Source organism: Rhinatrema bivittatum, chromosome 2 (genome assembly GCF_901001135.1).
Source record: "Rhinatrema bivittatum chromosome 2, aRhiBiv1.1, whole genome shotgun sequence".
Lineage (NCBI taxonomy): Eukaryota > Metazoa > Chordata > Amphibia > Gymnophiona > Rhinatrematidae > Rhinatrema > Rhinatrema bivittatum.
The window spans coordinates 435,184,226-435,201,582 of record NC_042616.1 but is presented as its reverse complement, the minus strand read 5'-3'; the positions used below and the strand labels follow the sequence as shown (position 1 = coordinate 435,201,582).

At 43.7% G+C, this 17,357-nt stretch overlaps 1 protein-coding gene across 4 annotated transcripts in view; it reads right to left on the bottom strand.

The window, feature by feature from the left end:
- CDH12 (cadherin 12) overlaps positions 1–17,357 on the bottom strand; it is a 2,479,035-nt gene that overhangs the window by 58,815 nt on the left and 2,402,863 nt on the right. The gene's annotated exons all lie outside the window — the stretch shown is intronic.

Below are 17,357 nucleotides of genomic sequence, written 5' to 3'. Positions count from 1 at the left end.
CTTTTATGCAGGATAACATCCTTCTAAAATTTCAAACATGTCAATAGGCAGTAAGTGGAAAGACAGACCCTGGCAGAGATTGATGAAAAAGAGGAATCTGAGAAATGTTCTCGATGTGGTTACCTTAGATAAACTACAGATAAAGAAACATATGTTTCATATACCCCCTTCTTAAAGGGAGGCATTAGTCCACATGTGTCAGGCAAGAGTGTTTCCCAGACCTACTGCTGTAGCAATACCCAAAGACATTTGAGGATTTGTGCAGTGGGGAACAGAAAGAAAGTTAAATGTGAATTAATAAGGAAGCAGTGTATGTTGTAAAACCTGTACCAGATTAGATATGAGAAAAAAACTTCCTCACCAATGATACAGTTTGATTAAGTTTTGTCTTGCTTCCAGTGTGGTGTGTGTGTGTGCAATGTGCATGCGTGTGTACGAAAACTTAACTAGATTTTAAGTAAATGATTCTAATCACTGCCAAAAAGCTGCAGAGAAAAGGTAGACAGGCATCTGTGAGTGGTCCATTCATAACATAATGAGAAATTGGTTTGCTCATTAAATAGTTGGAAAAGTATTATTAGCAGAAATAATTTTTTATGAAAGAATAAAAGCTTAAAGTTTGGAATGCAAACAAATTTAAATCCTGCCTTTTTGAAGTTTAATCAAGATGGCTACAAGTTAGTATGATCAGTTCCTGCAGCAGAGAACTCAAGGGTAGATTTTTAAAAAATACGTGTGTGCCTCCATGTGCGCACTCCTCCATGTGCGCACGCTACCCGGCGCGCGCACATGGACGCGCAATTTTATAACATGCACGCGCATGTTATGAAATCCAGGCCTGCACATGCAGCACAGGGAGATTTGCCCTGTTAATGGACTGCAACAAAATCGGGCCTCCCCCAGTTCCCTCCTGAGCTGGTGTAAGTTGCTGGCGCTCAATCCCCCGGCACAGCGGCAAATGGCCCCTGTACTGGCGGCCTCCAGCTCTGTCCCGCCCCACCCCCTGGACTGCTCCTCCCTATCTCCGGGGCCACCCCTTGATAGAGGCCTGGCTCTTGTAAGTGTAACGGGGGTTATGTGCGTGGCTGGACCTCTTCTAAAATGCGCGCAGCGCGCACAAGGCCTAGCCATGAGCATAACTCCCGTTTTCCCCATGTGCAGGGGATTTAAAATTTAGCTGCTAGTAGCTAGGTAATTACCTAAAGCAGCATGAGATAAGTTACTTGATGAAGGTCATGAAATGTGTTGGTGTCAGTGGTTTGATTTGAAACCTGGCTTCACTGGAGTGGAGGACTGGCCTAGTGGTTACAGCACTAAGCTATAAACTACAGAAGCCAGGGATCAAATCCCACTGCTGTTCCTCATACTTTGGACAAGTCATTTCACCCTCCATTGTCTCAGGTACAAACTTACAAGGGGATTTACTAAGCTGTGATATGTCATTAATGAATAATAATGGGATATTGTTCATTATTTTGATCCCAAATACACTCCTATTACAAAGAACTGCTTTGTAGGAGATTTGCAAACATACATTCATTTTGCAAATGTATACAAAGCAGCTACTTAGCAACCAAGAAGAATAGATCGGTAAAGAAAAGGATTCTTTTATTACAATGTGGTCTAGTAGAGGTAAAAGCCCAACTGGTCGAATTTTGCTCATTTCACTGAGCTGCTTCAGGGACTGCAATAATCATAAAGGGGTGGATTTTAAGAGCCCTGCTCGCCTAAATCCGCCTAAATCTGGGCAGATTTAGGCGAGCAGGGCCCTGCGCGCCGGTGCGCCTATTTTACATAGGCCTACCGGCACGTGCAGAGCCCCGGGACTCGCGTAAGTCCCGGGGTTTTCAGAGGGGGCGTGTCGGGGGGCGGGCCCGATCCGCGCGGCGTTTTCGGGGCGTGTCGGGAGCGTTTCGGGGGCGGGCCCGGGGGCGTGGTTACGGACCAGGGCTGGGCGGGTGGGTTAGGTAGAGTAAGGGAGGGGAAGGTGAGGGGAGGGCGTTAGAGAATTCCCTCCGAGGCCGCTCCGATTTCGGAGCGGCCTCGGAGGGAACGGAGGTAGGCTGCGCGGCTCGGCGCGCGCCAGCTATACAGAATCGGTAGCCTTGCGCGCGCCAATCCAGCATTTTAGCGGATACGCGCGGCTACGCACATATCTACTAAAATCCAGCATACTTTTGTTTGCGCCTGATGCGCCAACAAAAGTACGCCAAATCGCACTTTCTGAAAATCTACCCCAAAACATATATATTAACATACATAAGTAAATAAAAATGGCTTACATAAAATTAAAACAAACAGAAGCGGCTGGCAGTGGGTTTGACAGCCGACGCTTAACTTTACCAGCGTTGGTTGTCGAACTTGCTGACAGCCACGAGTTCGGAAAACGGACTCCGGCAAAATTAAGCGTCCATTTTCCAACCCGCGGGCCGAGGGTAGATTTTGTTTTTTTTGTTTTTTTGTTTTTTTTATCTTTGGGGCCTCCGACTTAATATTGCTATGTTATTAAGTCGCTATGATTCCCGGTGCCGGCTGAAATTGGCAGGCGTTAATTTCTGAAAGTAAAATGTGCGGCTTGGCGGCACATTTTACTTTCTGTATCGCGCGGGACTAATAGGCTCATCAACATGCATTTGTATGTTGCGGGCGCTATTAGTTTCGGGGGGGTTGGACGCATGTTTTCCACACGCTATTACCCTTTACTGTATAAGGAGTAAAAATAGCGCGTGAAAACACGCGTCCAAATGGGGGCTAACGGTGCGCTCAGCTTGAGCGCACTTTACTGCATCGGCCTGTATGCAAGCATTTAATCACTATGCAAGGGCAAAGTAAAAAAGTTGTAATATCATCCTCTATTGACCTATGATTATAAAGAATGGCTGAGTCCATTTATACGATTGTGCATTCACGATGATGCCCAGTATGAGGTAATTTAAATATTAGTTTTGCATTAATATAAATGTTGATGGTAGAGGTGAGTTAGTCACTTTGTTTCTGTTTGTATTTATAACGACTACTACCTCACAAAAAATGTTTCCATAGAGACTTTGTTTCTATAGTACTATTACATAAAATTAAAACATATAAAATCATAATAAAAATAAATAAAAAATATATAAAATGAATAAATACCATTTGACAAATACACATACATATACCAAAGCACATATCCAGAAAAAATAAAAAAAAAATGCAAAAATATCTTTTAAAAGAAGGCTGTGCAATGAAAGGATGTAATTTGCATCTACCTGTAGAGTTCAGACCAGCTTTCTCACTGATCTTTAGAGTACCACATTCAATCCTCCTTTGTTACCAGATACAAAGTTGTGCTTAAATGTCTACAAAGTTTAAAACCAATAGGCTCTCATTTTTGATGTTCGTATATTCTTGCAATATGAAAAGGTCATTTTGACACCATAGGGCAGATTTTAAAACTTATGCACGGGCGTAGATTTGTTCGCGCAACTCGGCGCGAACAAAACTACGCCTGATTTTATAACATGCACACGCTGCCGCGTGCATGTTATAAAATCTGGGCTCGGCGCGCGCAAGGGGGTGCACAATTGTGCACCTTGCACGTGCCGAGCCCGAGGGAGCCCCAACGGTTGTCCCTGTTCCCTCCAAGGCCGCTCTGAAATCGGAGCAGCAATGGAGGGAACTTTTATTCCGGCCCCCCCACCTTCCCCTCCCTTCCCCTATCTAACCCACCCCGCAGCCCTACCTAAATGCCCCCCACCTTATTTTATTTCTTGGCAGGCATATCTTACGCGCATCGGCAGCCAGCCGGTGCGCAAACCTCCGGCACGGCCGGAACGGAGGAGGGCTCGGGACATGCCCCTGAGGGAAAATTTATTTAAAGTGGAGGGGTTTTGAAGGGGGCAGGGCATCACCACATGGTATTTAAAGATTTTATTTTTATTTATTTACTGCGGGGCCACATGCGGGGGCACACAGCCCTTTAACGCAATGGAGACCTTGGGTGCAGTAGTTGCCATTGTGCATTCTTTTTCCCATTTCCCTGTGATATTTTTTATCCTGGGTTTTTCCACAATAGAAAATATCATGGGAAAAAGCTGTGATATTTTACTGAGGAAAGGCCTGATATCACATAAATATTTATTTTGCGCCTCCCATAGTAAAATATAGCAGTATAGTAATTTTCCGCCTTATGTTGTGAGCCTTCTGGACTATAGTACCTGAATGTAATCCATTGCAAAATACCTGAAGGGCAGAAAATAAATAAAATAATACATTGCCCACTACTCTAGCCATTCCCCTCCCTACAGTTAAGAACATGAGAACATAAGAAATTGCCATGCTGGGTCAGACCAAGGGTCCATCAACCCCAGCATCCTGTTTCCAACAGAGGCCAAACCAGGCCACAAGAACCCGGCAATTACCCAAACACTAAGAAGATCCCATGCTACTGATGCAATTAATAGCAGTGGCTATTCCCTAAGTAAACTTGATTAATAGCCGTTAATGGACTTCTCCACCTAGAACTTAACCAAACCTTTTTTGAACCCAGCTACACTAACTGCACTAACCACATCCTCTGGCAACAAATTCCAGATCTTTATTGTGTGTTGAGTGAAAAAGAATTTTCTCCGATTAGACTTAAATGTGCTACTTGCTAACTTCATGGAATGCCCCCTAGTTCTTCTATTATCTGAAAGTGTAAATAACTGATTCACATCTACTCATTCAAGACCTCTCATGATCTTAAAGACCTCTATCATATCCCCCCTCAGCCGTCTCTTCTCCAAGCTGATCAGCCCTAACCTCTTCAGCCTCATAGGGGAGCTGTTCAATCCCCTTTATCATTTTGTTTGCCCTTCTCTGAACCTTCTCCATCACAACAAGTTGCTCAGGATCTATAAAAATGATGGTCCAATAAAGTCAGTATCACTGAAATCAGAATATTTATTTATTTATAGCTTTTTTATACCGACGTTCATTTGCACATCACATCAGTTTACAGTGAAACATATAGATAAACATAGTGGTAGCATAAGAATAAGAAGTTACATTTTAAACGTTGTAAGAAAAATCACAAAAATTCAGAGAAGTTAAATTACAGGTCGTCGGAAGAGGTTTGGGGTGAGCAGAGTGAGAACAAACAGCTAAAAAACTGCATTTTTATATATATATCATGACAAAAACATAGGTGACACAGGAGAAAAACTATGTACAAGGATTATTAAATAAGGATAGTTGACGTTAGGGGCATGATTGTTGGTGTGGGAGGGAGTTATGAAAAGGCCTGTTTGAATAGCCAGGTTTTTTTTAATTTTGTGTGTTGGGTTCTAGTCTTAATTCTAGGGGCATTGAGTTCCAAATGGAGGGACCAGCAAGTGATAGGACTTGTTCCCTGGTGGAGATTAAGGGGTAGATTTTAAAACTTGTGCACGTAAATCCTCCTGGATTTACGCGCGCAGGGCACTTGCGCGCCGGTGCGCCTATTTTGCATAGGCCGCCGGGGAGAGCAAAGCCCCGGGACGCGTGTAAGTCCCGGGGCTTTGTAAAAGGGGTGGGAAGGGCGTGTCCGGGGGCAGGGGGCGGTCCGGGGGCGTGTTGATGATTTGGGGGCGGGCCGGGAGGGCGGTCCCGAGTCCCCCGGCACTGCGGCCTGTGCCGGGGGATGCCGGGGCAGCGCGCGCAAGTTACGCCTGCTTCAAGTAGGCGTAACTTGCCCAACAAAGGTAGGGGGGGATTTAAGTAGGGCTGGGGGGTGGGGTAGATAGGGGAAGGGAGGGAACGGAGGCAGGCTGTGCGGCTCGGCGTGCGCAGGCTGCTGATTTTGCGCAGCCTTGCACGCGCCGACCCCGGATTTTATATGCGCGGCTACTCGCGTATCTTATAAAATCTGCTGTACTTTTGTTCACGCCAGTGGCGCGAACAAAAGTATGCGTGCGCGTATGTTTTGAAGATCTACCTCTAAGCGTGTTAGTTTGGGTGAGGGTATGTGCATGGTTCCATTTTTAGCAGATCTGGTGGCTACTTTTGGGGTTTGGAAGTGGAGGGAAGAGTTTACCCAGTGTACGTTTTGATTATGTAGAGTCTTGTGTAATATTGTTAGACTCTTAAATAGAATTCTGAAGTGGATCGGGAGCTAGTGAAGGTCTTTCAGAAGAGGCGTGTTATGTTCATTTCTTCATGTATTTGTGAGGACTCTAGCGGTGGCATTTTGTAGCATTTGGAGGGGTTTGAGAGTTGTAGCAGGGAGTCTTAGAAGTATGGTATTGCAGTAGTCTATTTTAGAGAAGATTATTGCGTGAAGGACGGTTCGGAAGACATTTTGATATAGCAGGGATCTTAATTCTTTTAGTACGTGCAGTTTATAGTAGCAGTCTTTCATAGTTGTGTTTATGAATTTTTTTAGATTCAATTCGCTGTCTAAGATAATGCCTAGGTCTCTTAATCTTGCGCGATTGGGTGTTTAGGATGATGGGAGTTGATGTCAGTAAGGGTCTTTTCATTTAGTTTGTAATTTATTATTAGGAGTTTAGTTTTGGAGGTATTCAGGGCAAGATTCAATTGGGCGAGTAGTTGGTTGATAGCCATGAGATAAGTTTCCCAAAGTTGGAGAAATTTAGGTATGGATTCAGTGATAGGGATTAGAATTTGGACATCAGCTGCATAGATGAAGTGTGTGAGTCCTAGGTCGGATAAAAGTTTGCATATGGGCAGCATATAGATTTTGAAAAGTGCAGATGTTAGTGAGCAAACTTGGGGCGTACCTCAGGTTAGTTTGATAGGTTCAGATTCACTGTTGCCTATTTTGACCTTGTAATGTCTGTTTTCTAGATAAGATTTGAACCAACATAGGGCAGAGCCTATTATGCCAATTTCGATCAGACTGTCTATAAGAGTTGTGTGACTGATGGTGTCAAATGCTGCTGAGATATCCAGCATTGCTAGAATATAGGATTGGCCCTTATTTATTCCTTTGAGGACTGTATCGGTGAGGGAGATTAATAGTGTTTTGGTGCTAAAGAACTTGCGAAAACCAAATTGCAATGGGTATAGAATGTTGTGTTTCTCTAAGTGTTCGGATAGTTGGAAGCTTACTACTTTTTCAAGTAGTTAGTTAAGAAGGGGAGAACGGATATTGGCCTGAAGTTAGCTGGTTCTGGGGGGTTTAAATTGGGTTCCTTTAAGATATGTTTAACCATGGCTTGTTTTATTGCGCTTGGACATTTCCATGTGTTAGGGATGTGTTGATGATTTCAGATAAGGGTTTGGCTAATATGTTTGGTATAGATTTTAGGGATTTTATAAGGATTGCATCGGCTGGGTGTGTTGCAGGATTTATTTATTTTTATGATCGTTTCAATTTCAGACGTGGAAGTGGTCTTGAAAGCATCGTAGCGTCTAGGTTTTTTGGAAGGCCGATTTTGTTTGTGTTGGTTGAGGGAAAATTCGACATTAGGTTTGTGATTTTATCGTTGAAGAAGTGGGCGAGGTCATTATATTTGGCTTTGGAGTCCTTATCAGATATTATCGAGGGAAATGTCTTAGGTCGGCTACATATGAGAAGAGGGCTTTGGCGTTGAATTGGAAGTCGTGAATTTTCTTAGAGAAAAAAATTACGTTTGGTTTTAAGAATTGTTCTGTAATTGTGTAGAGTGGTTTTGTATGTGGTCAGTAGACTGAGGGTTGGGTTGTTTCGCCATTTCTTTTCTATGTTTCTTAGGGCGCGTTTTAGTTTTTTTAATTCGGGAGAGTACCATATGTTTTTGTTTTTATGTGATGGGTTTACTTATTTAGTTATTAGTGTGTAGTATTTGTTGGCTATGTTGTTTGTGATGTCATTTCATGTTGAGAGTTCTGTTTGTTTATCTGATGTACTATAAGGTCAGCAATAGCAAGAATGTCTTCCTCCATTTGCAGTAATTTTGGAAACAAAGCGAGTGAATAATTTGGATGTTGTCTAGCAGTGATTACTCTATGCTCCACTATTGATCTATACTTACTAAATGGTGTATGCCTGTAATGAGGATGTTGTTTAACCAAATTAATTAATCTGCTGTGTATACCAAATTCTGTTTTTCAGAGTGCCAGTTGTTATGTGAATTTTTATTGATTCCTAACGATATGAAAAAACAGTTTTACATATCATGTGAAAAATGCTTTTAAAGTCACGGGGGTAATATTCAGTCACTGGCTGGATTGCAAAGTTAGCCAGATAAACGTATCCAGCTAACTATGCAGGGATATTCAATCAGTTGTACTATTAGATATTGCTGGCTATCTTAAAGATAGTTGGATACGTTTATCTGGCTATCTTTAGGCCTATTCTTTGGCACAGCTAGAGTAAGCCAGATAATTTATCCAGCTAAATCCACTCTGCCCCTTAACACCACTGCAACATCCCTATGTAATCTGGCTACATTTTAGCCAGATACTGAATATTTTGTGTGTTCTTTCCATCTGTATGTATTTATTCATTTACAAAACATTTTTATATCACTTTTCAGGTCAAATATCATTCAAAGAGATGCACAAAACATCAAAATACAATTCAGTACAAAATTAAATCAAATGTCAGAAGCAAACATATATACTCCAATACCATGAGATATTCAATGAGACAGCCATCAGTGGCATGGCACATATCTGGTTAATCCTTTCTCATCCACTGAATCTGAAGTTATTAGTGATTAACTGGAAACATCCAAAATGTTCAGCTGTTTTTTAAAAGTTAACAAATTTGAATCTTGCCTCATCTCTAGGAAAAAAGAGAACTATTCCACAGTTATGGAATCACTGCTGAAAATGTCCTTCATCTCAGATGCAACTGATAAAGTACATGTAATACAAGAATGCTCCAGAGACAAGCCTTGCTGGACCTAAGTTCTCCACATTCAGCCTATCTCTAAGGTGTTGTGGACAATGTCCCTGCAGAACACAAAAAGCAAGAATGAGATATAGCTGAAACAGGTAATGAGTGTAATTTATGGAACAGAGAGGACAGTACTAGTCCATCTCATACTTCCCAACACAATTCTTGCTGCTATTAGGAATGTGCATTTGTTTTTCATGAATTAGATAATATCAATGATATTTGACCATCCTGCCTCTGAGCCTTCATGATAATGTCCAAATACCTTATTAAAAAGGGGGACTGCTCCAGTTCCCACTCAATTATAATACTCTTAAAAATGTGAAAAGCTTTCACCCATTTATGTATGTTTTTGGAAATGTGGGCTGCCTTTCTTTTGTTCCATGAACCCCTTCCCTGTCATGACAGTGCGGGTTGTCTGCCTCCAGGTCTTTTATTAGGAGGGAGAAGATATCATTGAACTCCCACTTCCATATTTTTGTCTTAATAGCCTCTGGAACACTGTATGCCAATCAACTAACCCCACAAAGGACCTCCTTTTTAGGAAGGGAAGGGGCAGAATTAAGAGTCACGGAAACCGCCAGAGCTGGCGGTGTCCAACTCTGAAATGCTATAACTGGGGCAGTGGCTGTAGCACTGCCTGGCCTCAATAGCGAGCGCTGCTCTGGTAGAGAGCCAGGAAGGGATTCCCACACCGCTGCTGCGGAACCCTTCCTTCTTGCTTTTTTTCTATATGATTTTAAAGAGTTGCGCACGACCTGGCTAAGGCTTCCTCCTCCCCACTACTTTCCGAGGAGGAACCTATTCAGAGTCGCTACCTGAAATAACCGCCTTACCCATACTCCTGCACCTAGTGCTGACCAGGTCTGTGACAGGAGAGTGCGATGCTGACAGATGAACGGCGGGTTGGGATAGGTCTCTCCAGGAACCCTTTTTGGGCATTGGATGTCTTGCCATGCGCCTCCTGATCCACTCTGTATGATGTGTTTTTGCCTATTCACGCAACTCTGACATGAGGCGTTCGATATCGTCTTGTTTCTTGCGAGTTGACGCCACCCTCCTGCCGACGCCGGGCGAAAAGGGACATGCTACCGCACAGCTTACCCTCTTAATCCCGACGCTGGTGTCCCCACCCCTTTTCCCTCCTCTTGTTCCCCCCGATGCTATCACGTCATCCCTCATTTCCCCCTTCTCTTGCTCCCTCCCTTCCTCCTCCGCTCCCATTGTGCCCGGCTCTCTTATGGAGTCATGGGCCCTTATCTCTTAGTGTGCAGTAATACCAATTAGTGCACACTGTTTTTCTAGCTAACAAACTCCTCTGAATTGATACTTTTTAATTTTTAAGTAGTATTTTTTGGTGCGCACTAACATTAGTTACAGCGCACTACTACATACTTAGTGCGCTGTAAGTTCTATTAGGGTGCACTAACCTGTTACTGTGCACTAACGGGCCTTAATGCACATTAATATCTAGCTAGTGCGCACTATCTCGTTCAGTGTACTACGCCCATTAGTGGGCACTAACGCACTTCATCAAAAATTGCGGAAAAAAAAAATGAACCGTGGGAAACCGAAATTTTCCACGGAGCGCCCGATCCGGAGCCTGAACCGATATGTTTAAATGAAGCACATCTCTAGCTGCTATGTTATGAACAGTTGAAAGTCTATAACAAAATTTAACAGGCTGACCAGAGCTTTGTACTAATCAATTTATGAGATGACAAATGTATACATTACTGTTTTTAAAACATTTAATTCAAGGAAAGTGTGCAACTGCCTCACTAATTTAAGTTTCAAATAGGCATTCCAGGCCACTATAGTTATTTGAGATTCAAGATTTAAAGGTGAATCAAGTCTCACACCCAAATATTTTACCTCAGAGGCAGGTGTAATTGTCATCAATGCCTGAAATTCAAGGCCAGTTTACTTTTGATAATCCAAAATCCAATTTGGCCAGGCAGACATCCAATGATTTGGTCAAAGCCTCAGGGGTATTTGCCCAGAGGGACCATGAGCTGAATGTCATCCAAATAAATACAGCTAGTGAATCCAAAAGGCAGGATTAATCTCTCTTTACTATCTTATTCTTTCTCGGCTCACTATGAGATAGTTCAGTGTCTTGTAACTCAAATGTCATTATTTTGTACTAAAGCAAAACACTCCACTCCTTGTATGTCTCCAGGTCTTTTAAAGTTCTGCAATGTATTAGAATCTTCCTCAAATCAGCAAATACAGTAATATAATATTTTTGTTAGCTCAGTACATGGAGAGAAATAGGCATCAAAATTCATAGGTCCAATTTCTTGCTTCCCAGAAGGCAACACCTTCATTTCTGTAGTTTCTGGAATCCAGTAATATTTTAGGAGTATTTCTGATTGTACATCTCAACAGTTTTGATTGCTGCTATTATTGATTGGTTCCTCCAGTATGGACATCATTAACTGGAAGTATCAAAGCAAATGCTTTCACTTTTATTTATAATGTACATTTCAGGGATTATACCACAGATAAGATGGCCCAATTCAAATCCTTTTAAATGAATGCCACTCATTGATGTAGAACATGTTGCACTTGGAGGTGGACCCTTGTCCTGGAGCAGTGGAGAAAGGCTCCCTGGTAGGGACCAGGAAGCACCTGCCCCCAGGGGGCGGAGCACAGGAGGAGACAGAGGCTAGGATGAGCTTCGCCACTGGAAGCCAGAGGTCCCCCTGGGTGGAGCCTGTAGGGACCCGGGCTGCTTGGACTTAGGTGGGCCTCGCAGGGTCTCCCGGAGAGGTAGTAGAGAGGCATGCTCACAATCAGCAAGGGAGCGTGGTCGGACTTCATGCTGTTGGCCTGGAGAGACAAGGAAGGCCCAACAGCATAGGGAATGATAAGGCAAGGGACAGAGCCAGAATCAGAAGACGTGGTCAATGGCAGCCGAGGGCAGACTCTGAGGATCAGTCCGAGGAGTAGTCAACGAGACAGAGGTCAGATTCCAGATGTCAGACGAGGTCACAAGGCAGGCAGAGGTCAAGATTCAGGCAGCAGACAGGAAGGTCAAGGAACAGGCCGAGGTCAGTACCAGAGAGACAGTCCGAGGGTACTACCTGGAAGGTTGGACAGACAGACGCAGGAGCAGAAGGATGCTGGAAGAGAAGGACGCTAGAACAAGACTGTGAACGCTGAGGCAAACCAGTACACTTACAGTGCCGACCCGATTGCCAAGGCAAGGAAGTGCAGGCAGGGACTTCCTTATATTGCTCCATCAATCAAGGCGCGCCGCAGAGTTAGGACATGCCCCTGGCCCTACAAGAGGCCGGGCAGTCCACACACACGCATAGGGGCATGGCCAATGCCACTGGAGATGCCGAACTCCGGCGTGAGGCCTGGTGCGCAGTGGAAGGCCCGGCGACTGCCGCCGCGGGACGCCGAGGCCTAGAGGAGCTCACGGCTGCTGCTGGTGAAGCCGACCCGTGACCTGCAGAGAAGCTAGCAAGGTGAGCAGACCCGTGCATGGGCCGGGCGTGGACAGGGCATGCAACAGAACATATAGATGTTAACATCACAATTGTTCCCCTGACGAAGGACATTTTCCAAAAGTTGGCCATGTTGGGTAACAATAAGTTAAGTAACCATGGGTGAAGTTAAGATATATGAAATTCAAGTTTATATAGATGGCTTTTTCAACAATTAGATTGAAGCAAGCAAATAGAGAGTAGTGGTTGATTGACATTACAGTTTGTGAATGATGATACATTAAAAAAGTTAGTGATTTAATTCAAAGAGACACATATGGGGCCTGATTTTAAAAAGCATTTACTCGAGTAAAAACCAGGTTTACTGGGGTAAATTCACTTTACTTGAGTAAGTGGGTTTTTGAAAATTGCTACAATATATGCCATTGACTTGTCTATAGGATTTACTCACATAAGTGCACTTTACTTGAGTAAATGGCTTTTGAAAATTGCTACAATAGTAGCTACATTTACGCATGTAACTCCTTTTGAAAATTACCCCCTAGGTGTATATTTCTCAAAAACATTTTTTGTGGAACTGCAATTATTAGATAAGGGTGGCCAGAGGGCAGTTAATGATTATAATTTGTCGACTAAAGGGTAACTGGGATGGTATCTTGATTAGCGAATGTATGAAATTACTAGAGATGTGCATCGGGTGCCCGACTGTTCCCGCTTTCAGGTTCGTGTGGCCGCAGGAAAATCGTGTGGCTCATGCGATACCTTTGGAAAATGACCCCCTAAATTCTGGTAGCTCCTTCCCTCCAGTGCCTCCATGGCACCGAGATTTAACTGTGTAGCCCTTTATTCTTCCCTGATTTGGCAAGGAATGGGAATATTTACTGATTAAGATCTGGATACATTTATACTGGGCTCCCTAGGAATCTGTAAGCAGGGATTCCTGGCCTAAGTAGAGTTGGCATAATGACTAATTTGATGGGTTTGGTGGAGATTTTAAAGCATGGAAGGGAAGAGAGAATCTATGGAAACTGTAAATGAAAGCTTATGGTACTATCATCTCACCCAGTGGGAAGCCAGTTCTGAATGAACTGGAAGCACATAAAAGGCGTGCAAGAAAGATGAAGGGTAAAAAAAAAAAGAAAAAAAGAAAACTATGTGCATTGATACACTTTCCCGAAGTATCTATTTATTCATTCATTGATTCATTCATCTCCAGGTTGATTTTAAAAATGTTACTCGCACAAACATGCCACATTTGCATGTATGTGGGCTATGCAAGAGCAGCGCAGATTTTAAAAAGCTGCAAAATATGCACCAGGTACCTCATGCGCTCGTGAGGAACAAAAGGGCAGGAAAGAGATGGGGCATGAGCGCTCTGGGTTGGGGCCAAGACTTACGAGTGTAACTTCAAATTTTAAAAATGAAACCTGCAGTGCGCGTTCGCTAGATTTCCACATAGCTTTACTGCTGGTCCTGATGAGGAGCAAGTCTGGAGATCTTACGTTTTAAGGGGCCAGGTCAACTGGGCAGGATGAAGAGCCAGAAGGGTCTGAAAGACCTTACTATTATCTGGTCAAACTGGTGGACTATTTGTAAAACTGGGAATGTGCATCCCGCAAGCATGTTTTAAAATTTGCTGACATAATGCACATAAATGCTGACATGGTCCGATGGAAGACACATGCATGCTAGCTGTGCCCGAGTAACCTCTTAAAATGAGGAGCATACTTACGTGCAGTTGATGCATTTTAAAACATATGCATGTAAGTGCGCGTACGACTAAACATTCCAGCGCATCCTTGCTCTCGCACTGATACGTACATGTATGAGCGCATAGTGCTCGTTTTAAATTCAACCTCATATTTTCAAATCATTAAACTTAAAATAATTGTCCAGACAGATTATGATGAAATGCAAACACACTGCTAAAAAATCAATACAGTAACATATATATAGATTAGAGATGTGAATCGGAACAGGAATCGGTTCAGATTCCGGTTCCGATTCACATGTGGGTTTTTTTGCATCGGGCCTGATCGCGGTTTTGTTTATCAGCTGCGCCCGAGCCGATAAACAAAAAACCCACCCGACTCTTTAAAACTAACCCCTTAGCTTCCCCCACCCTCCCGACCCCCCAAAAAAAACTTTTTACAGGTACCTGGTGGTCCAGTGGGGGTCCCGGGAGCGATCTCCCGCTCCGGGCCGTCCTCCCGCTCCCTGGCCGTCGTCTGCCACTAATAAAAATGGCGCCGATGGCCCTTTGCCCTTACCATGTGACAGGGTATCCGTGCCATTGGCTGGACCCTGTCACATGGTAGGAGCACTGGATGGCCGACGCCATCTTGTGCTCCTAACATGTGACAGGGGCTGACCAATGGCACCGGTAGCCCCTGTGACATAGTAAGGGCAAAGGCTATCGGCGCCATTTTGAATACTGGCAGCCAACGGTCCGAGGGCAGGAGGTCGTTCCTGGACCCCTGCTGGACTTTTGGCAAGTCTTGTGGAGGACAGGAGGGTCCCTCAAGACTTGCCAAAAGCCCCTGGTGGTCCAGCGAGGGTCCAGGAGCGATCTCCTGCACTCGGGCCATCGGCTGCCAGTAATCAAAATGGCGCCGATAGCCTTTGCCCTTACTATGTCACAGGGGCTACTGGTGCCATTGGTCAGCCCCTGCACATGGTAGGAGCACAAGATGGTGCCGGCCATCCAGTGCTCCTATCATGTGACAGGGTCCGGCCAATGGCACAGATACCCTGTCACATGGTAAGGGCAAAGGCTATCGGTGCCATTTTGATTAGTGGCAGCCGACGGCCCGGGAGCGGGAGGACGGCCCGGAGCAGGAGATCGCTCCCAGGACCCCCACTGGATCACCAGGTACTTGTAAAAAGTTTTTGGGGGTGTCGAGAGGGTGGGGGAAGCTAAGGGGTTAGTTTTAAAGGGTCAAGGTGGGTTTAGGGGTTATTTTTGTGTGCCGTTTTTCCCGCCCTCCCCCAAAACAATAAGGGAACTCCCACGATCAATATCGTGGGGTTTTCCTATCGTTTTGGGGGAGTCCCGGATTTCTGACGATATTTTCAATCGTCCGAAGCCCCATTCACATCCCTAATATAGATAAACTCTTTAGCTTAACTAAAAGTCAGGGAAAGATTCCTTAGCAAAGTATTCTAGAAAAAGGGATTATGACAAAAGAAGATTCATATTTGGCATGAAATCATATTCCAAAGAACAATCAACCATGGTATATATGTATACAGACTGAAATCATGAACACATCATACTGACAATATATGCTTTTCTATCCTGTAGCATAAAACACCCCTTATGTGGCATTTGTTAAAAAGCAGGACAAAATAAAAATCAACCCTTATTACAGCACAGTTTGTAGAGATTCAATCCCCATGACAAATAAGCAAATATCAAACAATAACATACAATTAGACTCTATTTGTCCACTGGATTTATCTATTATTACAAAAATATCGAGTAGAAGACAAAAAAAGCTACAGTTTAATTTGTGTCCTTGTATAAACAAAGATTTTCAGAAAGCCCTATCTTTCATGCTGAGGATTTCTTTGGGCATTGTTTGGCAGCAACGAACAAATGTTTCCTTTTTGCATGTCTGTGCCTGAAAAGGGCTTGTGGTTGTGAAATCATAGGCCAGGGATTCCCACAACTGTCCTGGGGGACCCCATAGCCAGTCAGGTTTCCTGGATATCTACAATTAGGGGTAGATTTTAAAAAAATACGCATGCGCGCACATGGATGCGTAATTTTATAACATCTGTGCACTGGCGCACACATGTTATAAAATCCAGGGCAGCGCGCACAACGTGGAGGTCAAATAAAGCAAATTTGTGCGACGACGAGATCAGGGTTCCCGCAGTTCCCTCCCAGTCCACTCCAATTTAGGAGCGGATTAGGAGGGAACTTTCCTATCCCCTACCCTAACCTCCCTTCCCCTTCCCCTCTCCTCCTCACCCTCTAAAACCCTTTTCTTGTTTTTTTACCTTTTATTTTGCAAGTTACTCCAGGACCTGACCTGAAGTAACTTGCGCGCGCCGGCAGCTGGCTGGCGCGCAAGGCTTCAGGTCAGCAAGGAATGGCGCTGTCCCGGCCTGCCCCTCCCTGCCCCCGGGACCACCCCTTCACAGGGGCCTGGCTCTTATGCACGTAACCCCCGTTTTTTACGTGCAGGGGAGGGTTTAAAATGTGCCCATTAATATGCAGGAGCTGAATTTGCATATACCCTAGATATGCAAATTTATCTCATGCATATTCATTGTGGATATCCTGAACACCCGACTGGCTGTGGGGTCCTCCAGGAAAGGTTTAAGAAGCCCTGTCATAGGCAGCGCTAGCCAATGGAGACAGAAGCAAAAGAATTAACCTTTGCTACGGAGCCCCAGGGAAGTCATAAATTGGAACATATATCAGGGAGAAAATATAAAATGGTTATTCTCGGCTCTGGATTTCATTTGTATTTGTATCATTAGGACTGGACATTGTTTGAAAGCACCTTTTCATCATATATGGCTTGTTGATTACCCAAGGGTTTATTTTTGGTTTGCTAACCATATAAATGATGATAAAAAGTGAAAAAAACAAAAAAACCTAGAAGAGCATATGTTATTGATATGACATCAGTGTGAATATTAGTGTCTTGCACTACATTTTATTTGGAAGGTTGCTAGGACACTGTGAAGTCTACATATAATAAATTATCATATAGAAAACTGTGATGTTTTATTAAACCAAATTGCGACAAATCATGCTGTGTAATTGCTAAGTTTGAAAGATAATCAAAACCATGCAAACAAAAGAAAAAGGATTACTTGAAACAGAAACAGAAGCAAGCAAATGTGTTAATAACTTTCACTGAGAAATAAGATATAACATACAGAAAAGAGTACAAGAAGTGTTATCTACAATCATTTAATTTAGAAGTACACGAGGAGCCTTAGATTTTCCTAGGTTTTCCCCTCCTACAGCTATAAATCACTCCAGCTATCAGCTTCTGGAACTACACACATCTTTGTGCTTGCCATAAATTTATTGA